Below are 25,921 nucleotides of genomic sequence, written 5' to 3'. Positions count from 1 at the left end.
AAGTACAGAAGACTTTGGAAACTGCTCAAGGAGAACAACCACCAGTCGGTGCTCTGGCTACACACACACGCACATATACATGCACATGCATATTCATAAACACGGATGCACATACACACGTGAGCACATACAGACACGCACAGTACCATGTATTTAAGCAGCTACTCCTCTGTAGAGCCCTTCCACTTGGCGTAGATAAAACCATTTTGCAGGTTACCAGAAGTGGGGAAAGGGGAGGGGGAGGGGGTCACTGAGCTATTGGTAAAGGGCCACAAAAACGATTGTGATGTGTAATGTCACATATACTAATTATCCTGCTTTGAGAATCACATATTGCAGACAGGCATTGATATTCAGTGCTGTACCCTACAAATATGTACAATCAATTATTTCAACAAAAAATAAAAAATAAAACCATTTTGTTTGCCTCCTCGCACAGTACCCACCAAGATAATAGAGACTCGAGGGAATAATAAGGTTACCATCCTTTCCCAAGCACTTATCTCACCAGCGTGGAGGATATTTGGCAGAGTACAGACTCCAGCTTAGACCTTTCTCACTCTAAACCAGAAATCAGCAAACTTTCTGTAAAGGGTCATATAGTAAACATTTCAGTTTCGTGGGCCAACTGGTGGCTGCCACAGCTACTCAACTCGGCCACTGTAGTACAAAAGCAGCAATTGCTAGGTGATACATAAACCAAAGGACATAGCTGTGTTCCAGTAAAACCTTATTTACAAAAACAGGCCACGGGCAGTAATTTTCTGACTCCTGGACTAAGAATGACATCTTCGTTCTTAACCACTAGGCTTTAGAACTTAGAGTTGTTTTTCTTAATTCAAAACATGATAATTTCACTTCTAGGAATTTATCTTAATAATGACCAACAATCATTGGGAATTTTATATTCAGTATCTATTTCATCTTCATAGTAACCCCACGAGATGAGTCCTATTTTTGTCTCCATTTGGCAGATGAGGAAACTGAGGTGCAAAGATGCTAAGTGGTTTGCCCCCTATAAATCAGTCATAAAGCTAGTCTCTGAAGTAAGGCAGTAATTTCTAACTCTTAAGTGAAAAAAGCATATAAGATTAAATAAATACACAGAAATTTCTGATTTTTGTAACAAAGTTCATAAAAACATAAAAAATTATCTAAATACAAAAATGGAGAATGCATAAAAAATTATGGTACAACAGAACACAAGGTAGCGTTTTAAAGTGATGGGGAGGAATGTTGACTCTGTTTGCAAAAAGGGCTGCAACAATCCCTCTCGTCCTCAGACACGGGGCCTTTTGCAACTCCACCTCACTGTTGCTGCCATTAAAATTTAGAGCTTGTTTCCTGTCTGTTGAATGTGGGCTGGCCCTGTGATTCGTTTGACCAAGACACAATGAGGAGGAAGTAACATTATGTGACAGCCGAGATGAGGTCTTAAAAGGCCTGGCTGCTTTCACATTTGCCCTTTTGAAATGCTGCCACGAGCCCACCATGTAAAGAAGTCCAGTCCGGCTTAGTGGAGGACAAGGGGCCACCTGGAGGAGAACCAAGGCCTTTCAACTGCACAGTGACCCTGAGAGTAGATTTGACTGCTGAAACACAGGACACCCTGTTAAAATTGCATTCCAGATGTACAACGAGCAATTTTTTAGTGTATGTCCCAAATATTGTGTGGCATGTTTATACCAAAGAACTGTTCATTGTTTATCTGATATTCAAATTTAACTGAGTGTCCTGTATTTTTATTTGCTAAATCTGACAACTCTACAGGTAAGTCCAGCCGAAGAACAGTCTAGCTGATCCCAGCCTGAACTGCTGATCGAAAGATCATGAGAAATATTACATTGTTTTAAGCTACCAAGTTTTGGCCTAGCTTATTACACAGTAACACATAACCGCAGCACCGTTTATTGATGTGAAAAATGTTCACTACAGGATAGGTAGATTTGTATAGGCAGAGAGGAAGCAGGGCATTCAAGGAAAGCACTGTAAATAGAGCGGAAGATGTCACAACCACCCTTGGAAAACACTCATTAGAACACTATGACAAAAGGAGAAGGGACAACATGGGGCTAATGGGATGTAAAATGAGAAAGTTGATTGGGTCTAGGTTGCAGAGGATTTTGAATGCCAAGCTAACACTTTTAGACTTCATCCCACAATATTATCAAAGATAATTGAGCAGAGAAATAACCCAATGGTGATAGTAATCTGGACATAATCTCTATGCTCAAACTAAGTATTTTATAATAGTATGCTTTGGGAATGTGTGTTAATGTGCATAAGTATCAAATATGGAAGGGGAAAAAATAAATATGGAGGGGGGAGGTGTGAAAAAGAAATCTAAAATTTCTAATTTTGGATTCCAAGATCCTATCTTTGAGATATTTTTGTTAATGATTTCCTAGTTAAAACTCTGCTTAGGACCTAATGCTATGTTAATATTTTTTAAGAGAACATGATTTGCTTATAACCAACCTGCCACTAAATTTTAAAACATAGTCAAAAAAGAGTACACAGCATGATTCCATTTTGATATAAAACCACACACATATGCACATACACCGGAATTAGTAGTTTTTGAGGGTAGGGAGTGAATATAGGGGTTTTATTATTATTATTCATATTTGCACTTTCTCATTTTCCTGCACTGTGCACATCTCTCTTGTGTGCAAATAATGCATGTCTGTGTGTTTACTGTGACCTTTAATTCCCCAGCCTTGTACCGATCATTAAGTATTTACAGAGTTCTCGATCTTTCCCTAGCACTGTGTGTGGAAGAGAGTTCTGTGAGCGATCAAAAAGTAGATAAAAGACAGAGCCTGGTTCTCTTCCCCAGGTGAACATGAGATAACAGAAGAATCAGGCAGGTATTTAAATTATGCAGTGCTTTGGGGTGAGGTACAAACCAAAGTAATGTCAGAAAAAGTAAAACAGTGTCTGCAGACAAAGTACTATAAAATGTAGTAGTTCTTAAGCCCCTTTGGAGAGGTATATCATAATTTGGAAAACCTTTTTAAAAATACATGTGCCTGGTTCCCTCTCCCGGTGATTATAATTCAATAGATCTGGAAGGGGGCCCAGGCATCTGTATTTTATAAAGCTGTCCAGTTGAGAATCACTGTTCCAGTGTTCCTCACTGTTATTTCTCTTGCATTGAGATTGTGAGTGACAGGAAGAGTCAAAGAAAGCTTCCTTGATGAGGTGGCCCCTGGCTGGGTCCTGAAGGATGTGAGATTGGAGAAGCTACCTCTGGTCTTCATGGTACACTGTCACCTTCTCTAGCCCAGTACAGTGTGCACATGGCTTCCCCACCGGGCTCTCCATCATGATCCAGCTGGGCATGGCCACTCTTTAGTCAGGGCTGTTCCCACAGCTACACCCCTGCTCATGCCCATTGGGCTTAGCTTTGCCTCTTCTCTCTTTGATTCCTCTCAGCTCCCACCCCCAACCTGCCTTCTCAACTTCTCCAGGCAGCCCACAGGACGCAGAGACATCCCGGGTCAGCTTCGGAGGGACCCTACCCAGGTTGGTCCAGTCATCAGCACCCCAGCAGCATCACCTCTTAAAATCAGAAAGAACAAGCTGAACCTGAGCAGAGCATTGCTCAGTTTCCAATGCAGCTATGCTATCATGTGGCCCTAAGCAAACCACCAAAGCTGGCTGCTCCCGCCCGTTACGCCCCCTACCACTAATGTGAGATCAATAACTCCTCAGGGTGGCAGCCACATGGAAAACAAGGTGCAGTGCAATAGGTGGGCTTATCATTGCCACAGCATGAGGGGAGTGGGCTGTGGGACCGTGGCACAGAGGCAGGAGCCAGTGGGAGCAGAGGATGACCTGACAGTACAGGGTGGTGTGAGCCAGAGGACAAAGCCCACAGCATTCCAAGATGATGTGGAGGAGCCAGGGCAAGGAAATCCAGTTTTCTACAGAATCTCATGATTGCTGCCGGGCTGTGTGGAGGATAGAAGTAGGTATGAGGGAAGAGGCTCCTGAATGAAGAGGTGACTCTGAGCCGGGCAAGCTTAGGAACAAACCACAGTCTGTTTGAGCAGATCCTGTCTCACTTGCCTTCAGCAGATGTCCCCTTCCATAATTTCTGTCCTTAATCCCCAGCACAGGGTGGGCACGAGGCCAGTCCCAGCTCTGGAGTGAAACCAACAAGAGGTGGAACTTGCCGTTTGTTCTAGGCACACGCAGCAGAGGCAGGGCTGGAGCCCACACCTGCCAATCCCTAGGTGGAAGTGGAGGAGAGGCTCCTACTGCTCTGCACTGACTCCAGGTTTCTTCCACGCAAAAGTCCTCTCTCACGTGCCTGTGACCTCACCCAGCCCCCAAGAAGCGTCTGCTCGAGGATACTGCTCTGTACAACTGGGCTAAAATGCTCAGCAGCCATCTACCTGTGAGGCTGTGGTACAAGAAATAATATATATATTGGCCTCTGCCCCTAGTTCTTAACATAGAGCTCCTAAACCCCTTGTAAATAGAAGTGCTAGGAAAATCTCCTGTTCTAATACTTGGTCTTTGACCTTGGTTCCTGGCACAGACATCTTAAAACCTTTATAATTTCCTGAGTGATAGGCACTCCTAAATCCCTTGGAATTTCCGGGGTGATAGGATTATCTTTTGTTCTAATGAGATGACTCTTGGTGGGCTCCTGGATAGCCTCAGGATGGGAGTTGGTTGCCAGGGAAACCACCATGTAATCAGAGGGTTGGAACTTTCAGCCCCACCCCTGACCTCTGGGGAGAGGAGAGGTACTAAAGGTTAAGGTGATCACCAGTGGCCAATAATGCAATCAATCATGCCTCCATAGTGAAGCCTCCATAAAAACCCGAAAGGACAGGGTTCAAGGAGCTTCCAGATCGCTGAGCAGGTGGAGATTCCTGCAGGGTCTCAGAGGGCATGGATGCTCTATGCCCCTTCCTATATACAAGGGTACTTCAAAAAGTTCATGGAAAAATAGAACTAAAAGAGAACACCAATTTTTCCATGAACTTTCTGAAGTACTTTCATACTTGTCATATGCATCTCTTCCATAGTAGAAAGAAAAAACAGTTCTTTTTTTCTTCATACTATCTTAGAGGGCTAAATACAGGGATGGTCTGTCTGTCTGTCTGTCTAAAAGTAAGGAAGATCAGGACCTGCTTGTAAGCCAGCTTGGTTCCCTCTCTTATCACTCACTTATCAACAGAGAAGCGAGGACCTGCCCTCTGACAGAACTCACACAGCACTGTCCTAAACTGGTATTTGCTGCAGCAAGCTTAGATCAATCAGAAATGGAGTGAGGGATCCACCACACCAACATCTGGCAGATCCCTCCTTAGATATGCAGCTAAAACCATCAGCGACATTAATGACACAAACCAATGCTTTATAAAATCACCACTCCGATAGGATCACACTCAGTGCCAGCTTTCAATTATCCACACAGGGCCAGAGAAGAGGGACTGAGCAGGGCCCAAATTCAAGCTAATAAATAAAAATCTGTCTGCAAATAATAGGCTAGGAGGATCATCTATATTTGGATAATTGAGCTATGACCATAGGCAAGCCATTTATTCAACAAACTTTGTGTGTGTAAACCAGGACTTCGATTTATTAATTTACAGATGGAAATAAATGCACTGTCATGTGGCCTGGGCATTCACATCCGTCTGACAGAACGTGCATTCGCTCCACTACGGCAGCTGCTGGGAAAGTCAAATTATCGAAAGGTTGCTTGGTGAGCGTGGAATTGGTACAAGAGGAGCTTGTTTTGTAATTTAAATTCAGCAAAAATGTATCAAGCTCTATATGTCAAGCATCATGCTGGGCAATGAGGACACAACAATGTGATGTCCAGCTTTGAAGGGTTTGCAGCCAAACCAAGAATTGTGGTTAGCTGGTAATTCAATGTGATCAACATTGTAACAAAGTTATCACACACGTGGGCAGGGGCCCAGGAGGCCTCAAAAAGCATCACGTTTCTACTGGGCCTTGGAGAATTAATAGGAGTTTGCCAAGTGGCAGGGTGGTGGTGTGTGGTGAGGTGAATCTCAGGCAGATGAAAGAGTATGTGTGAAAACACAAGGAGAGGAAGGGAGTGAAGGTCCACCACGTCCGCACCATGGTGTGAAATGGTGAAGGGTTAGGCAATGACAGAATGTGGCAGTACGTGGACACTAGGGAAGCTGGATGTTATTACGAAGCTGATGGTGCTCAGCTTCGGTTACACCAGACCTACCTGGGCACATTTTAAAGACTATGAATACTCAATACCTTCCCTGAGTCTACCGATCCAGAACTTAGAAAGGGCCCAGGCATTTGCATTATTGAAAACTGCAAAGCCGATTCTGAGGTGCAACCTGGGAAAAGATTCTAACCCAAGAACTGATGGGAGCATATTTTCAAACTCTTGAAAATAAACTAAATAGGGATGTTATTTTATCCCCATTTTACAGATGGGGAAAATGATGATACAGAGAAAACACATCAATTGGCAGAGGGGTGGGGGTGGGAACCAGGGATGGTGCATTAATACAAGATCTCTGGAGAAACAGAACCAACAGGAGGTATATATACTAGTATATAGAGAGAGACATAGAGAAACAGAGAGAGACTGAGGGATGGAGACTACTTTAGAGAACTGACTCACATGACTGTGGGGGCTGGCAGGTCCAAGTTCTATCCAGCAGGCTGGAAATTCAGGTAAGAGTTGATTCCTCAGCCTTGAGTCTGAATTCTGCAGAAAAGCAGGCTAAAAACTCCAGCAGGTTTTCTATTTTGCAATCTTGAGAATTCCTCCTTCTTAGGGATACTCAGTCTTTGCTCTGTAGGCCTTCAACTGATTGGATGGGGCCCTCACACCTAAATTATGGAAAATAACCTACTTTATTTAAAGTCAACTGATTTAACTGTTAATTACATCTAAAAAATACTTTTACAGCAACATCTGGTCTACTGTTTGACCAAACAATTGGGCACTATTAGCTAGGTTGACACCAAATTAACCATCACAGCTGGAATTCCAGCTCTCATTGTACCATCTTTCTCCTTTCTGGTTGAAAGCAGAATTTGTTTATTTTTCCTTTGGTTACCTGTGCTTTGGGAGTCATATTCATGAAGTCTGTGTCCAGTCCTACTTCCTGAAGTGTTTCTCCTGTGTTTTATTTAAGAAGTTTTATTGTTTCAGGGTGTATATTTAATTATTTAATCCATTTTGAGTTGACTTTAGTATATGGTGAAGGGTATGGGTCTAGTTTCATTCTCCTGTATATTGACATCCAGTTATCTGAGCACCATTTGCTGAAGAGGCAATCTCTTCCCCAGTGTATAGGCTTGGTGCCTTTTTCAAAGATCAGATGGCTGTAGGTGTGTGGGTTGATTTCTGGATTCTCTATTCTATTCCATTGATCAGTGTGTTTGTTTTTATGCCAGTACCATGCTGTTTTGGTTATTATAGCTTTGCAGTATAGTTTAAAGTAAGGTAGTGTTATGCCTCCAGCTTTATTTTTTATGCCCACAAACATGAAAAAATGCTCAACATCACTCAGCATTCGGGAAGTGCAAATCAAAACCACACTGAGATACCATCTCACCCCAGTTAGGATGGCTAATATCAAAAGTCTGTGAACGATAAATGCTGGCGAGGTTGCGGAGAAAAAGGAACTCTCATACATTGTTGGTGGGACTGCAAAATGGTGCAGCCTCTATGGAAAATGGTATGGAGGTTCCTCAAACAATTGCAGATAGATCTACCATATGACCCAGCTATCCCACTGCTGGGAATATACCCAGAGGAATGGAAATCATCAAGTCAAAGGTATACCTGTTCCCCAATGTTCATGGCAGCACTTTTTACAATAGCTAAAAGTTGGAACCAGCCCAAATGCCCATCATCAGATGAGTGGATATGGAAAATGTGGTATATCTACACAATGGAATACTACTCAGCTATAAAAAAAGAATGAAATACTGCCATTTGCAATGACATGGATGGACCTTGAGAGAATTATATTAAGTGAAACAAGTCAGGCACAGAAAGAGAAATATCACATGTTCTCACTTATTTGTGGAAGCTAAAAATAAATAAATAAATAGATACACAAAAAAAACGGGGGGAGGGAAGGAAGAAGACATAACAATTACAATTTCTTGAAGTTGATATGATAAGCAAACAAAAAGGACATTGTTGGGAGGGAGGGGGGAGAGGGAGAAGGGAGGGAGGTTTTGGTGATGGGGAGCAATAATCAGCCACAATGTATATCGAGAAAATAAAATAAAATAAAATAAAATTTTTAAAAAAAGAAGAATTTGGAAACAAGGAAAATTCTCTTGTGGTGGACAAGGCTCCAGCTACTATGGCCATCTCCCTCCCTGAAACAAGGGTTTAGAATCCACAGCTGGGCAGAGTTCCTCAGCCCAGAGAGGAGGGAACTGAACACAGCACCAGCAATCCTTAACGCACACTCCACCCCACCAAGCAGGGCCAGGCCGTGCGGTCTTTTATAAGGAGACTTGTTAAGTTGTATTTCCACCTTATTGGGTCTGGATCCCCATGGTTGATACAATGACAATCACTGGTTTCTGCCCTTTCAATGATTAATAAGAACAAATGTGCTGGTGCACAGTTCACCAATTTAACAACACTGAGGATTTTGAGAAATGGCTCCTTTATATTTTCATTTCATAGACATTTTTCATCGCACAGTAAAAGATAGGAATGTGCTGCTTCACGGTGCAAAACTTGCCAGCCAAGGAGGAGCCTGCCCGCGGGTGTGGAGAAGCCTGGGCACAGCTGCCTGCTGTAGCCTAGTTTGCTCTCCCGGCTGCACCTCTGAGCCTCATCTCTGCTGGGGGGAAAGTGGGAGACTGCTACCTCTAGTTTCCTGGAGCAAGAAGAAAGCACATTATTTTTTTTTTTAGATTGATCTAAATCAGTGACTATGGTCTCATGTAAATCTTATTGTATTCCACACTTTTGATGGCAAAAAATAAAAACTCGAGTAAATGTCATTTGACATTGAATTGTCACATTGTTTCAAGGGATGTTCAAACCAGAAAGGACCTTAAAAACCCACTCGTAATTCTATGAATTCTCTACAGATCAGTAATGAGAAACAATTTTCCCAAAGGCACCACCTAGTTCTAAAACCAGAGCCTCCAGATTCCAATCCATTGATAGCCTTTCTATTCTTTCCTTCCTTCCTTCCTTCGTCCCCCCCCCCTTTTTTTTTTTCCTTTTTTCCATATTTTTAGCACAAAGCATTTTAAACACACAGTGTGTTGGTCATGGTTTTTAGTTGCAAACAACAGAATCCACCCATGGAAAAATAGAATTAAAAGATAATACTAACTTTCCATGAACTTTTTGAAGTACCCTCGTATAAGCTGCAGTTCTAGCCTGATGTGAAAACAGCCTCCTGCTACAGAGCACTGAGTTCAATGAAATACCAAAAAGTTAAATTTATCACCCCATCTCCCCATGTCCTGAGCACTGAAGCCACCTGTAAGTCAGGAACCCAACCCTGTCACCTCTGGGAAATCAACCTTGCAGCATCTGAAATCCAGATGCCACAGCAACCACCAGTAGCCAGTCCTGTTTCCCTCACATTGCTCACTTTACCATTGAAATCCCACGTGCTGCACCCTAGTTACATGGGAGGCTAGGAATGTGAGCTCTGAATTCTACTCTCAGACTCTGGACCTCACAGATCCACTTACCAAGTGAGTAGCTGGGTTCAGCTCCAGGCAAGAGGCTGTGCTGGTCCTCAGTGCCTCTGTCCCCCATGTGATTCTCTGTCCTTCTGGCTGTGAGCTGATTATGGGTGTTCAGAATGAGATTTACACAATTCATATACTTGGAGAATTGAAATGCCCTGGGGCCCATTTTTTAATTTCTCCCCATTTCTTCCTGGAATAACCTAAGCTTCAAGAGACGTAAATGCTGCTGCTCCCAAGTCTGCCCGATCTGCGATGGTCTCCCTTGCTAGTCTCTCTAACTTTGAGCCTCGTCTCTGTCTCTCCTCATCTCTGTCTCTCGTCTCTATCTCTCTAGAAAGTCCTCACCCACAGGACAGAGTTCACAGCACAGCAGAGGGCAAATAATTCAGTATTTTCTAACTAAATACTCTACCTTTTGGGAGCCCTGGAACCACTGAGGAAACACCTACTTTGTCTTTTTCCTAAGAGATCTGGAAACCACTTTATGGTGTCCTTGGTTCATCCCAGACAACACACCTGAACAGCAGATGCAAGAGCAACTAAGTGCATTTCCAGAGCAACAGGGAGCCCTGGGCCTGGCTTGAGGAGGGGCTTGAATGGAGCTCAAAGCTTTTTGCAGAATGTCTTTGAAAACACCCATGTGGCCAGCCGGATGCTCCAATACCACATTCGTCTTTGTTCTCTCCATCTTCCTTATTCTCTCTCCTCCCTTTTATGCTGCAAAGGTGTTGAATTGTGGACCCCAAAAGTGCATATGTAGAAGTTCTAACCCCCAGTGCCTCAGAATGTAACCTTATTTGGAAATGGGGGTCTTTACAGATGTAATTAGTTACATTAAGATAAGGTCATATTGGAGTGTAGTGGGCCCCAATCCAATATGACTGCTGTCCTTACAAAAAGAGGATGTTGAGAACAGATGCACACTGGAGAACACAATGTGAAGATGAGGGCAGAAGTCAGAGTGATGCTTGTACAGGCCAAAGAATGCCAGAGCTCACCAAAAAACACCAGAAGCTGGGGGAGAGGCCTAGAAGAGATTCTCCCTCTTAACCCTCATAATGGAAGCCCCCTTACTAACACCTTAATCTCAGATTTCTAGTTTCCAGAACTATGAGACAATAAGAAAACCACCAAGTTCGTGGCACTTTGTTATAGCAGCCCTATCAAACTAATATAAAACACTACATCTTGGGACAGTGAATCCCGTAGTTACTTTAGGCAAGTAACTCAGGGAAAGTTACTTACTTCCCCCTTAGACTAAAGGGGAAGATGGGAGATGGGTATTCAGCCGTATAGACCTTTAATTAACTGGTGTGATTGCAGGAATAAACCAAGACACACCAGCTTGGCCTCCAAAGTTCTCCCCACCTCCAGCGTCACCTCCCACAACTCATCCCCAAGCCCCCACATTCCAGCACCCCACATTTCTCATGTGTCTCTCGACATTCCAGTCCTGGTCACGGTGTTTTACCCTTCCATGGGGTATTGCATCTGCTGGAGTACCTTTTCCCATTCAGCAGTCCTTCCATTATGCCCAAAAAATACCTATTCATCCATAAAAACACAGCTCAAATATTGTCTCCTCTATGCAAAAACCCTGATACCCTCAGCCAAAGTAAATTATTCTTTGCCACGCACTCTCTTCATAGGTGATTTATATCACTACTATCACACCTCCCACCCACCATACAATTGATCAATTTGCTAATCTGTCTCGCCCACCAGACTAGGAACACCTGAAGACAGAGAACACTCAAGTCATCTTTGATGCTCCTTTGGTGCCAAGATCATATATCCAAGAAATCAGCCCCTCTGTAACTTCAGACTTCGTGTCAGCTATTCTAAAAGTTTTAAAAGATTTTTTTTTTACCCAGCAAATAGATCCTGAATGTCATAATCCTGTATTCTCCTGGAAAAACACTATGACTCCTTTGCAGACTTTCCTCATTTATTATCCTAATATCTGGGGGGACAAATTGTGGCCTCTTTCCAATGCACACTTTCAGTACCCTTTCCAAATAGGCTTTTGAAAGTTAGGCTTATAACCCCAAGGTCTTCTACCTCCTTTTTTCCTGGGGAGCTTCTTTACGTCTGATCTTCCTTTCCTAAGGGTCATGGAGCTCCTCTTCCCCAGTGCATTAGAGGCAGATCTTGGAAGGGGTCTTGGATTTTACTCAGGCATAAAAGAGCCTGGCCTTGTAATGTGTGAGGTTGCTGGCTGGTGGACACACTCCTCCTTCCCAGCAATGCAGTCCTCGTACACAGCAGTCTTTTTGGAATTCTGAATCTGTGGTCTTTTTCTCAATAACAAGTGGACTCTGCACCATGAAAGTCCAGTAAGACAATGACGAATGAATGAATGAACACACAAATTAACGATAAAAAGAGTATTTATTGCATTTGAAAACACAACATTTTATAATATATTTAATAACATAATTGATGAATTCTTTTTTTTTCTTTTCTTCAAAATTGTTGCAGTTTCTCAAGTGATGGTAGTTTTCTTTTTCCCAAACCTACCCATTTTTTCTGTATTTTCTTCTGTTCTGCCCACTCTGTATAATGGAAGGTAAACACTGTCACAGTCCTCCAGTTTTCCCAGGTGAAGGAACCCAGTGACGCTCACCTGAGGAAGTGCAAATCCAACTCCAGTAGTTATCAAACCCAGTGACATTTGGGAGGAATCTGAGTGAGGTAATTATTGCCTGAAGGTAAATTTCCCCAGGTGAAGAAAAGTAATGGAGGAAAAAAGAGCATTTCAGCTGGAGAAGCCTGTTCACACTGAGCTACTTTGGAAGCAAGGACCCCCACAACTTGACTTGCCAGCGTGCCAAGGGATTTTCCCCAAGGGAAGAGCCAAATTCACAGGGTTAAAGTCTTCATTCCAGTTTCCCACATACACCGTACTTACTTGGAAGAGCAAAGTGCACAAAGAAGCCATCTTAGCCCCAATTACAGAGGCTGAAGCCAACATTTATTTCTATGTTTCTCCCTCTGTTCCTTTATTGGTGACCTTCCTTGACTTCGTTCAAAAACTAAGACCTCCTTTTGTAGTCCATACTCTTTTATAATAGGTATTCTACTAGATACTGGGAATATCAAGATGAAATACACATATGCACACAAATACACATGCACAATCACACACAAACATATGCACATACACGTAAAAACACACAACTACACAATCACATGCACACATACAGGAAGCACCCGCACACACGCGCAATCACATGCATACCCTACTCTGAGGAGTTCTCAGTCTGGTAGGACTGTTAGAATTCACCAAAATAACTGCTAGGCTTTTCAAGATGGAGGCGGCTGCGGAACTGGCGCGGAGTAGCTGAGGTGGAAAATGTGGCCACTGGGCCTCAGGCAGCCGGGAAACTTGTGGACCTTCCTCTCGCCATCTCTTATGGGAGGACTGCTGCTGCTGACCGGTCGTGGGGGGTGACCGCCACTTTGCCCCCGGCAGGAGAGGCTGCCTCATTTACAGGCAACAGCTTTGAAGTGTGGAGCAGGAAAAGAACTGTTTCTTAGCTGCAAAAGCGAGTCTCGAAACAGGGAACACGGCGGCAGGGCTGCTGTGGATGCAGCCAGGATCCCGGAGGCCGGGGCCGCACTGAAGGCGGCCAGCTGCCCCATTCAGGATTCGAGGTTTCAGGCCGGTATTAAAGAAGATTCCTGGGAGCACCCAAGCCGCGCCGCGACTGAACAGCCCGAGGCGGCAGCGGCCGAGAACTGGGAAAGGCGGCAAACCAGAGACAGACAGCGAGCACCCGACCTGGCACAGCACTGTGAGTGATCCCTGGCACAGCTCTGTTCGGGGGGTGGATGCCCACGCGGCTCCCGCCTGCACCACCAGGCCACTCACCACCCGGTGCTGCCTCCATTTTCCCAGGTGTGGGCAGCTCCGCCCTGCTCGGATATCACTGAGCCCTCCCACTTGCTTGGCCTGGCGCCGGGCTTTCCGGAGCCTGCGGACCGGCCTCCGCTCCCACTCCCTCCGCGGTTCTCTGGCGGGGCTGGTGGCGGGGGTGTCCCGGGCCAGTGTCGGGAGGGCAAGGAAGTACGGGCAGGCCGACTGTCACTCCACCATACCCTGGACTCCGGCCCCAGGTAAACTCCCTGTTACTGGGAGGCAGATACCATCTCTGCGGCCACGAGTTTGGAAAAAAGCCTAACGAATTTCTGGTTGGGAATAGTGTGGTAGGAGAGTTCCCAGGTCCGCTTGAACCTGCTGGAGACCAGGCTGCAGGTGGGCGCTAGACTCGGTTTATACTGGGGGGATACAAAGGTGAACAAGACCCGAGAAAGATCTACATAGTGCTACAAAGGCACCCAGAGAGACCGGTCGTCTGTGCCCAGCAGAAACCTGGTAGACTTCCTGGCTGAGGCGGTGCCGAGCAGGGTCTTGAAGGCCCAGCTGATAGACGAGGGTTGCAGAAGACACGCCCCAGCCCAGCACAGTGCGCACAGAGTGGGGAGACCTGCGGCCAGGGAGGCGGAGACTCGACAGAAACCACACACCCGGTGGGGTCGCCACTGCACAATCTAACAGCCTGGGCCAGAGCACATGGAACAGGGAGAAGTCCTGCACAGGAAGTGAAAGCTCAACAGAGATCACACACCCTGTGGTACGTGATCCACCAGCCCAGCAGAGTCCAAGCTGACCAGAAAGGTGGCTCCCTGGAGAAGCCCAAGACCCGAGGCAACCACACACACAAGGCACTAGAGGCCAACTGAGCAGTCACGGAGGGAGCCATACGAAATTGGCAACCACAGCAACATCCTAGTTAGTCATTAGTCTCAAACCGGTGAACTGTGAAACCCCCGGCCACAATGAATAAACACCAAAAAAAAGATACCAGAAATACAAAAAATCAAGAAAGTACACCACCAAAAGTTAATAAATCTCAAACTATAGATCCTATAGAACAAGAAGCCCTTGAAATGACTGACAAGGAATTTCGAGTGATAATTCTAAGGAAACTGAATGAGATACAAGAAAACTCAGCTAGATATCATGATGAAATGAGGAAAAGTATACAGGATCTAAAAGAGGAAATGTACAAGGAAATCAATGTCCTGAAAAAAAATGTAGCAGAACTTGCTGAACTGAAGAAGTTATTCAGCGAAATAAAAAACACAACGGAGAGTTTAACCAGCAGGCTTGTCGAAGTTGAAGAGAGAACCTCTGAACTTGAAGATGGGCTGTTTGAAATAACACAAGCAGACAAAAAGAAAGAAAAAAGAATCAAGGACATTGAAGAAAATCTGAGAGAGATATCAGACAACCATAAGCGATCAAATATCCGAGTCATGGGTATTCCAGAAGGGGAGGAAAATGGAGATTCCATTGAAAACATATTCAACAAAATAGTGGCAGAAAACTTCCCAGGTATAGGAAGAATCACAGATCTTCAGATCCAGGAAGCTCAACGATCTCCAAACGTATTCAACCCAAAAAGACCTTCTCCAAGACATGTCATAGTCAAATTGGCAAAACTCAGAGACAAAGAGAGAATCTTAAAAGCTGCAAGAGAGAAGCGTCAAATCACCTATAAGGGAGCCCCAATCAGGTTAACATCAGACTTTTCATCACAAACCCTAAAAGCTAGAAAGGAATGGGATGATATTTTCAAAATACTAAAAGACAAAGATTGCCAGCCAAGAATACTCTACCCTGCAAGGCTATCCTTCCGAAATGAGGGGCATTGGGGGGGAGGGGGGGGAGGGAGAAGGGAGGGAGGTTTTGGTGATGGGGAGCATTAATCAGCTACAATGTATATCGACAAAATAAAATTAAAAAAAAAAAAAAAAAAAAAACGAAATGAGGGGCAAATAGTATATTTCTCAGACAAACAAAAACTGCGGGAGTTCACTACCACAAGACCACCCTTACAAGAAATCCTCAAGGGAGTACTGGGTTTGGTTCCTGAAAAATAACTACCACTGCCATAAAAACCTAAGAAAAATCTAAACCCACTAGTATAATAAAAATGGCATTCATGAAGAGAAAACAAGCTAACAAAAACACTATCTACAACCTAAGGAACCAACAAACACAGAAAACAAACAGTAAATCAGAAAGCAAGGAACAAAAGACACCTAAGACAACCAAACAACCAATAAAATGCTAGGAATAAATCAACACCTTTCAATAACAACTCTTAATGTAAAAGGCTTAAATTCCCCAATTAAAAGACACAGACTGGCTGACTGGATCAAAAAGCAGGACCCAACTATATGCTGCCTACAAGAGACCCACCTCACCCATAAAGATTCACACAGACTAAGAGTGAAAGGATGGAAAAAGATTTACCATGCAAACAGAAAAGAAAAACGAGCTGGAGTAGCTATTCTTATATCTGACAAAATAGACTTTAAACTAAAAACCATAAAAAGAGACAATGAGGGACACTACTTAATGATAAAAGGTCTGATCCATCAAGAAGACATAACAATCATAAATATGTATGCACCCAATGTTGGAGCAGCCAGATTTATAAAACAAACTCTATTAGACCTAAAGAAGGAAATAGACACTAATACCATAATAGCAGGGGACCTGAACACCCCACTGTCAATATTAGACAGATCATCTAGGCAAAGAATCAGTAGAGAAACACAAGATCTAAACAAGACTCTAGACCAATTGGAATTGGCAGATATCTACAGAACATTCCACCCAACAACCTCAGAATATTCATTCTTCTCATCAGCACATGGATCATTCTCCAGGATAGATCACATATTAGGTCACAAATCAAGTCTCAATAAATTCAAAAAAATTGCAATTATCCCATGTATCTTCTCAGACCACAATGGATTAAAACTAGAAATTAATAACAAACGAAACTCTGGAAACTATACAAACACATGGAAATTAAACAGCATTCTACTTAATGACATATGGGTCTAAGAAGAAATCAAGCAGGAAATCAAAAAATTTATTGAAACTAATGAAAACAATGATACATCATACCAAAACCTGTGGGATACTGCAAAAGCAGTATTGAGGGGAAAATTTATTGCATTAAACGCTCACTTCAGAAGAATAGAAAGATGGCAAGTGAACAACCTAACACTTCACCTTAAAGAACTAGAAAAACAAGAACAATCCAAACCTAAAGTTAGCAGACGGAAAGAAATCATTAAGATCAGAGCAGAACTGAATGAAATTGAAAACCAAAAAACAATTCAAAAGATCAACGAATCAAAAAGTTGGTTTTTTGAAAAGATAAATAAAATTGACAAACCATTAGCATGGCTAACAAAAAAAAGAAGAGAGAAGACTCAAATAACAAAAATTAGAAATGAAAAAGGCGATATTACAACTGATTCATCTGAAATACAAGGAATCATTCGAGACTACTATAAACAACTATACGCCAACAAATTTGAAAATCTGGAGGCAATGGATAAATTTCTGGACACACACAAGCTCCCAAAACTGAGCCATGAAGACGTAGAAAATTTGAACAGACCAATAACAATAAAGGAGATTGAAGCTGTTATCAGAAGGCTCCCAACAAAGAAAAGCCCAGGACCAGATGGCTTCACAGCAGAATTTTACCAAACATTCAAACAGGAATTGACACCGATTCTTTACAAACTATTCCAAAACATTGAAACGGACGCAAATCTCCCAAACTCATTCTATGAAGCAAACATCATCCTGATACCAAAACCAGGTAAAGATATAACCAAAAAAGAAAACTACAGGCCAATATCCTTGATGAATATAGATGCAAAAATCCTCACTAAATTACTAGCAAACAGAATACAGCCACACATACGTAAAATTATTCATCACGATCAAGTGGGATTCATCCCAGGGATGCAAGGTTGGTTCCACATACGCAAATCAATAAATGTGATACACCATATTAATAAACTCAAACACAAGGACCATATGATCATCTCTATAGATGCTGAAAAAGCATTTGATAAAGTTCAGCACTCATTCATGACAAAGACCCTCTATAAGTTAGGTATAGAGGGAAAGTATCTCAACATAATTAAAGCCATATATGTCAAACCCACAGCCAATATCATCCTGAATGGGGAAAAGCTGAAAGCTTTTCCTTTAAGAACAGGAACTAGACAAGGATGCCCACTCTCACCACTCCTATTCAACATAGTGTTGGAAGTACTAGCCAGAGCAATCAGAGAAGAGAAGGAAATAAAGGGCATTCAGATTGGAAAAGATGAAGTCAAACTGTCCCTGTTTGCAGATGACATGATCCTATATATCAAACAGCCTAAAACCTCTACAAAAAAACTGCTAGAATTGATAAATGATTTCAGCACAGTAGCAGGATACAAAATCAACACACAAAAATCAGTAGCATTTCTTTTCTCCAATAGTGAACATGCAGAAAGAGAAATCAAGAAAGCCTGCCCATTTACAATAGCCACCAAAAAAATAAAATACTTAGGAATTGAGTTAACCAAGGAGGTGAAAAATCTCTATAATGAGAACTACAAACCACTGCTGAGAGATATTAGAGAGGATACAAGAAGATGGAAAGATATCCCATGCTCTTGGATTGGAAGAATCAACATAGTGAAAATGTCCATACTACCCAAAGTGATATACAAATTCAATGCAATCCCCATCAAAATTCCAAAGACATTTTTCTCAGAAATGGAAAAAACTATCCAGACATTTATATGGAACAATAAAAGACCACGCATAGCCAAAGCAATGCTGAGCAAAAAAAATAAAGCTGGAGGCATAACACTACCTGACTTTAAGCTATACTACAAAGCTATAATAACCAAAACAGTATGGTACTGGCATAAAAACAGACACACTGACCAATGGAATAGAATAGAGAATCCAGAAATCAACCCACACACTTACTGTCAGCTGATCTTTGACAAAGGCACCAAGCCTATTCAGTGGCGAAGGGACTGCCTCTTCAGCAAGTGGTGCTGGGATAACTGGATATCCATATGCAGGAGAATGAAACTAGATCCATACCTCTCGCCGTATACTAAAATCTACTCAAAATGGATTAAGGATTTAAATATACACCCTGAAACAATAAAACTTCTTAAAGAAAACATAGGAGAAACACTTCAGGAAATAGGACTGGGCACAGACTTCATGAATACGACCCCAAAAGCACGGGCAACCAAAGGAAAAATAAACAAATGGGATTATATCAAACTAAAAAGCTTCTGCACAGCAAAAGAAACAATTAAAAGAGTTAAAAGACAACCAACAGAGTGGGAGAAAATATTTGCAAAATATATATCTGACAAAGGATTAATATCCAGAATATATAAGGAACTCAAACAACTGTACAAGAAGAAAACAAGCAACCCAATTAAAAAATGGGCAAAAGAGCTAAGTAGGCATTTCTCTAAGGAAGATATCCAAATGGCCAACAGACATATGAAAAAATGCTCAACATCACTCAGCATCCGGGAAATGCAAATCAAAACCACACTGAGATACCATCTAACCCCAGTTAGGATGGCTAAAATCCAAAAGACTATGAACGATAAATGCTGGCGAGGTTGCGGAGAAAAAGGAACTCTCATACATTGTTGGTGGGACTGCAAAATGGTGCAGCCTCTATGGAAAATGGTATGGAGGTTCCTCAAACAATTGCAGATAGATCTACCATATGACCCAGCTATCCCACTGTTGGGAATATACCCAGAGGAATGGAAATCATCAAGTCGAAGGTATACCTGTTTCCCAATGTTTATCGCAGCCCTCTTTACAATAGCCAAGAGTTGGAACCAGCCCAAATGCCCATCATCGGATGAGTGGATACGGAAAATGTGGTACATCTACACAATGGAATACTACTCAGCTATAAAAACGAATGAAATACTGCCATTTGCAACAACATGGATGGACCTCGAGAGAATTATATTAAGTGAAACGAGTCAGGCACAGAAAGAGAAATACCACATGTTCTCACTTATTGGTGGGAGCTAAAAATTAATATATAAATTCACACACACACACACACACACACACACACACACTCACACAAACCGGGGGGGGGAGGAAGATATAACAACCACAATTATTTGAAGTTGATACGACAAGCAAACAGAAAGGACATTGTTGGGGGGGAGGGGGGGAGGGAGAAGGGAGGGAGGTTTTGGTGATGGGGAGCAATAATCAGCCACAATGTATATCGACAAAATAAAATTAAAAAAAATAAAAATAAAAATAACTGCTAACATGGAGTTAGTCCAAAGTAAAGTGGGAACGTGGTTGAGGAATGGGACTGGCCAGCTGAGGAAAGAAAGGGAGGGCTTTGCAAAGCCTTAGGTGCTGAGTTGAAATCTGAAGGGTGAGGAAGAGGGCAGGTAGTGGAAGAGATAGCGTTTGGAGGAGAAGGAAGAGCACAGATAGGAGGGCTGGAGGGACCAAGAGCCTGACACATTCAGAGGATTTGTATGGTTCAGGATGTGCAGAGAATAAAGCCAGCCGGCGCCCGGCTTCTCAGCTTGGGCCATTGCTAAAGACTTGATTACAGCCCCAGGCACTTTCCCTGGGTCACTGGAGCTGGAGGCAGGGGAAATAAAATATGCATTCCCTACATGTTTGGAGATCTGGAATCCTGGGAGCAGAAGATCAGGTAAAATTAATACATGTGTGTCCACACCAAGCCCTCCTTGGAGAAAACATATAAATCCCTCTGTGACATAAAGCCATTCCCATGATTGTATGAGTGAATAAGCCAAAAACACCAGCAAATTAATCCTTCAAATAAATAAATAAATATGCATTCATCTGGGCCATCGACTGCAAGCTTTGTGAGAACAGAGATTAAATTGCCTTCTCTTAAATCTAAGTCATATTTGATTCCTCTCTGCTTCTCACCAGGTACATCCAAACTCTCTGAAGTTAGTGACACCGAATAACACCCCAAATCCTCCTACTTCTCTCCTTTTGCAGGGCCCACACTCACCCAACCCAGCTCTCACCTGTACTGTTGCAGTAGCTGCCACGTGCTCTCCCTGCTTCCTCTCGTGCTTCTTTCCTATTGTCTGTCCTAGCCAGAGAAACCTTTGAAAAATGTAAGGCACATCATGTCACCCCCCTTTAAACCACCCAGTGAATTCCATTTTACCTACAGTAACTGAGGGCACAGCTATGGAGCCAAGTTCTGAGCTCAGCTCTGAGTTCAAATTTTAACTCACCTGTGCCTCAGTTTTCTGTTCTGCCAAGTGGAGTTGATCGTTGTACTTGTCTCATACCACTTCTGTGATGATTAAGTGAGTTATTCTATGTAGCATTTGCTGATACTAGGTTTCTATTAAAATAACATCCAGTGTCTTTGCCATGGCCCCTCCCAGTGTCTCTGACCTCATTCTGACGCACTTAGCCCCTCACTCACTAGGTAACACCCACACTGAACTTCTTGGCCTTTAAATAAATCAAGGTCATTTCGAGCTCAGGGCTTTTGCCCTGGCTGTTTTCTCTTCCAGGTACCCTTCACCCCAGATCTTTACAGGGCTGGCTCCCTCTCATCATTCAGACACAAGCAGAAATGTCACCACCTAGTCCCCATCTGCTTCCCCTCCATGATCTCCTCCATACACACGTGTGCGCACACACACACTCGTGATTACCCTATTGGTTGGTCTTCATAGTGTTTATCGTTACCTGCATTTATGCAATTAATTTATTGGTCTACTTATTTATTATTCACCTTCCCACAACTAGCAGGAAAGCTTCGTGGAAGTGAAAACATACAGAACAGTGTCTGGCACTGAGGAACTGAGAACATACGTGCAGGACGAGCAGATGCATGCACTGAGGCAGTTAGCCCCTGCACGTGTTTACTGAACACACTGACGTAAGCTCTAAGCAGTACTGGAAATGGAAACAAACTAAAGTTGAAGGAAACTCAGCCTCTGCCATGTGACAGATGTGGAACTCTTATGCCATGTGATCCAATTAGCATCTCTCTTGAAAGGGCATTATTCTTGGATATGATTACACCATCTGTCCTAAAAGCTTCCATGATTCATGATCAGATAAGCACTGAACCCCATTTGGCAGGTCTCATAAAGTGACTCTATCTTCTCGGCTGGGTTCTAGCCATGTGTGGGCAGTATTTTGACATTTTCAAATGAAATATGGGCCCGAATGAAAAACATATAAAGTATTGAGATGACAAGGGCAGGGTAGGAATATTGCACTCTGTACACTCTCAGGGTTTAACCAGGATGGGGAGGAAAAATCTAAGCCTAGGAAAATGTGGAAAAATATTCTGTCTGGTGGGAAACATTATTAAACTCTGATTTTATCTCCCTGAAGAAATTGCTAGAGGCTCTATTGTGTGTAGCTAGACAGACAGAACACACACCTCCTGCATGTCGTAGGGGTACCCGGAGAGACAGAGTACGGTAGAAGACAAGTCAGAGCAAATTATGGAGCTGAGGGAAGAGACAACTCCCCCCATTTTACAGATCACAGAGGGGACTGAAGAGCTGCTGTTTCGCCTGCCTGGCCACCATTCCCTTCCTCCTCACCATTCCCTTTGAGGAGCCCCTCATTCTCAACACTTGGTTCTGGCAGTCTGTGTGGGGCCCACGCTCAAGAGCCTGATTTAGGACCAGCTAATCAGAGGGCTCCATCCTCTGGCTGCATGATTAGCTCAGGGATAAACATGTGACCTACACCGGACAAAAGAAGAAGAGCTGAGATTTCTCTTTTCTGAAACTATCGAGAAAGAGAAGCTTTCTGTCTATAGAGTTTGCTAAGCTCTAAGACACATCTCAGGCTACCAATGGTCAGTTTTCATTGTCTTGTCTTGACAAGCCTGCCTAAGCATGCAGCCTACACTAAGGTAGACCGAGGCCAAGAAATGGAGGAAAACAGATTTCAAAACTAAACAGGTATTTGGCTAAAACTAGCACTGATATTCCAACTACATGAGCCCCAAGTTCCTGAAACCCCTTATTATAATTAAACTCCGTGGTATGACTAAAATCTATATGTGGTCTTTGTCCCCGTTCCTGGCACAGAGCTCCTAAAGTGCTTGGAATTCCCTGAGTGATAGGAGTGGCTTTTGTTATTCGTAATGAATCCCTCCCCGTCACACCTGAGTTAATGCTGAATTTGCTTAGGCTGGGATCCCTAGATAGCCTCGGGAGGGGGCTGGTCACCAGAAAGACCAAGTGATTAGCAGGTGGGAACTTTCAGCCTCACCCACTGACCTCTAGGAAGCAGACAAGAGTTGGAGATTAAGCTCTATAAAATTCTTGAACAAGATTTGGGGAGCTTCTGAGCTTCCACATCAAGATGCTGGAAGGGTGGCATGCCCGGAGAGAGCATAGAAGCTCTGCACCCACTGCCCCCAGTACCTTAGCCTGTTCAACTCTTCCATTTGGATGTTCCTGAGTTGTATCATTTTTAATCACCCAGTAATAGTAAGTAAATTGCTTTCCTGAGTTCTGTGAGTTGTTCTAGCAAATCGTTGAACCTGAAGAGGGGGGTTGTAGGTATCCCCAAATTTATAGCTGGTTGGTCAGAAGTCCTGACTGCCCCAGGAACTACTTGCAACTGACATCTAAAGTGGGGGAAGTCTTGTGGGACTGAGCCCTTAACCTATAGGGTCTGCATTAACTTCAGATAGTTAATGTCAGAGTTGAATTGAATTGTTGGACACCCATTTGATATCACAGAATCAGAGAATTGGTTGTTGGTGTGGGAAAAAGACACACATTTAGTGTCAGAAGAAAACATCATGTAGACACATTCCAATGGGATTTTCTATCACTTGCAGCCAAGAGTCCTGATCAATTAAAGAATCCCAGGCTTAGAAAATTTTAGTAACTCACCCAGGGTCACAAAGCTTATAAGTGACAGAACCGGGACCTGGACCAGATCTGTGTGGCTCCCAAAATCCAATGTCTTATTTACTGAGTTGTATTTACCTGAGAGGAGCACCGTGGAAGAGATTCCAACCTTACATAGGAGGCTACACCTGATGGATTCATAGACTCTTGAACTCCAAGTTTCTATCACTATAAATATCTCCCATAGAAGATTGTAAGAGAGTCTACTCACAAACTCCAAAGAAGCAGAATCCTCCAGTGACAGCAAACCCAGTTCCCTCTTGCCCTCACACTCTGGACACCATACACAGTGTCATTGGTGTGTGTTCTAAATACAGCTCATGACATACTAGTAAGCTCTATGTCCTGAATCAAGTTCAACAGCAGCATTGAGAAAAATAATATCTCTTTAGCTGGGAGTCAAACACGTGAGATGGAACTCAATGAACTGTCTAAAATGTTGGCTGTTTGCTCTTTTTATTTTCTTTCTAATTTCCTCTTATCTCTCTAAAATAGATTATAACATCCTTCTGGCAAAAAAACACCTCTTAGATAATTTAGTATCTCCCTCTACCTCCAACACTATGCCTCATGCATAAGAAAGAACGCTGAATGGCTTACTGATTCAGGAACTTTTCTCGTCCTGGTTTGATTCCATATTCTCTGTCTCCTTCCGGATCCAGTGCTTCTAAGTCTGATATTAGGACGTCCTCTTCTGAGCCTTATTTAACTTTCCTAAGATACTTGTTTTCACAGATGTTTGTCACATGTGTTGTGCTGATCGGCTATGAAATTAACCTTGTTTAATACAGCTCACCCCACATTTAAAATAAAATGGCAGCTGGGAAGATGAAGAGCAATAAATGGGGAAGAGGATCATAAACACAGCTAGGAATAGAACAGATGTGGGCATCTATCGGAAGGGAGGCTGTGCTGGGAGGGGAGGAGCACATAGCCCTGGGGCTGGGCATATCTGAATGTGATGGGAGAAGGCAACATTCAGAGCAAGGGTGGAAGTGGAGTTAGAGAGAGCTCAGCCCCAGAAAGGCTGGGTGAAGAGGGGTGCAGGAGGCCCAGAGCAGACAATGAGGGGGAGGGGACTCTTGTTCATCAACAGCTTACACGGGCAAAACCTAGAAAGTTCAATGGCATGGACTTCAGGAGGCAGCCAGGTAGACTAGAAAACACCATCCAGCCACACCAGTCCTCTTTCCAAAGCACCACATGCTTTCTTCTCTAGACCTTGGCACATGCTTGTCTCTCTTCCAGGAATGCTCCCCATTTGCTTGGGTAGTTCCCACCCTCCTTCCAATATTGACTTAGATGTTACCTCCTCCAGAGATTTGTCCCTACAAATCTTAATGCCCCCTCCGCTCCGCTCTCACCCTGTCACATACCGTATGCCACAGAGTGAAGCGTTTTACTCTATATCAGGGATCAGCCTTCCTTACTGCACTTTGGCTTCTATAATGTGTTTTCACTCTGCTACTCAAGCTTCCCAGCAGTCCTGAGAGGTTGTGTCTTATCCACCCCATTCAACACATGATCTAAATTGAAGCTCAGAGAAGTTGAGACATTCACACCTGAATCAGGCTCATGATGCTCTGGTCACATCTAACCCAAGTCTTCTGGTGCAAATCCAATGTCTTCCCACTTCACCAGGCTGCCCATAGGATTAGCTGGAAGGAGAGTTCTGTGCATGCAGCTGGGAGCTCCGTGTGCGTATGGGCATGGAGTTCAGCAGAGTGCTTTGTCACAGTCTTTTGGCAAAAAAAAATTGGGCTTCCTGGTACTCCTGGTCATTTTGAATAGAGAAGTTACTTTTATTCTATTTCTTTTACCCTTGTACCAAACTACAAAATGGGCATATGCCAGATTCTGGGGTTAACACCCTTATACCATTGAAGGCAAAGAAAGACATGGGGTCCAAACAGAAGACCCGACAATGCACCCTCTGACCACTTACCTATCCTAGCCTGACACACATAGGACAAAAAGGGGCAGATGCACTCAGCCATTTCCTATAAAGGCAGTGATGAGGAGGTCCACTCATTCAGCAAACATCCATTGAGTCTTACTGCATCTTGGATTCTGGGGACACAGAGTGAAAAAAACAAGATGAGACCCTGTCTCAAAGTGTTCAGAATCCCGTGGGTAAGTTCTTTTACTATGATTCTCTTCCTCCCGTTAATTGGTTTTTGTTTTGTTTTTGTTTTTGTTTTTTTTTTTTGCCTTTCTTATTTCAAACTTACTTATTTTACAGAGTTTTTTCATTTGTTTGTTTGTTTTGCTTTTTCCAGCTTATTTTATAATTTTTATTTCTTGGGGTACTAATTTTTGTTGGTTGTTTCAGCAGACTCTTCCTCTTTGTGGCTGGTTTTCTTCT

General features: G+C 43.1%; 1 long non-coding RNA gene across 2 annotated transcripts in view; it reads right to left on the bottom strand.

The window, feature by feature from the left end:
- LOC134372123 (uncharacterized) overlaps positions 1-23,844 on the bottom strand; it is a 41,015-nt gene extending 17,171 nt beyond the window's left edge. The window contains exons 1-2 of one of the 2 annotated variants that reach the window (XR_010022896.1): positions 23,768-23,844; positions 20,674-20,755 (exon numbers count right to left, since the gene is read on the bottom strand). This is a non-coding gene — a long non-coding RNA (uncharacterized LOC134372123). Of the gene's footprint in view, positions 1-6,640; positions 6,853-20,673; positions 20,756-23,767 lie in introns of both variants that reach the window. The other variant, XR_010022897.1, reaches the window with a different exon arrangement.
- Positions 23,845-25,921: the final 2,077 nt, after the last annotated feature.

Source organism: Cynocephalus volans, chromosome 3, assembly GCF_027409185.1.
Source record: "Cynocephalus volans isolate mCynVol1 chromosome 3, mCynVol1.pri, whole genome shotgun sequence".
NCBI lineage: Eukaryota > Metazoa > Chordata > Mammalia > Dermoptera > Cynocephalidae > Cynocephalus > Cynocephalus volans.
The sequence above is the reverse complement of the archived record's forward strand: the minus strand, read 5'-3'. Positions and strand labels throughout refer to the sequence as shown.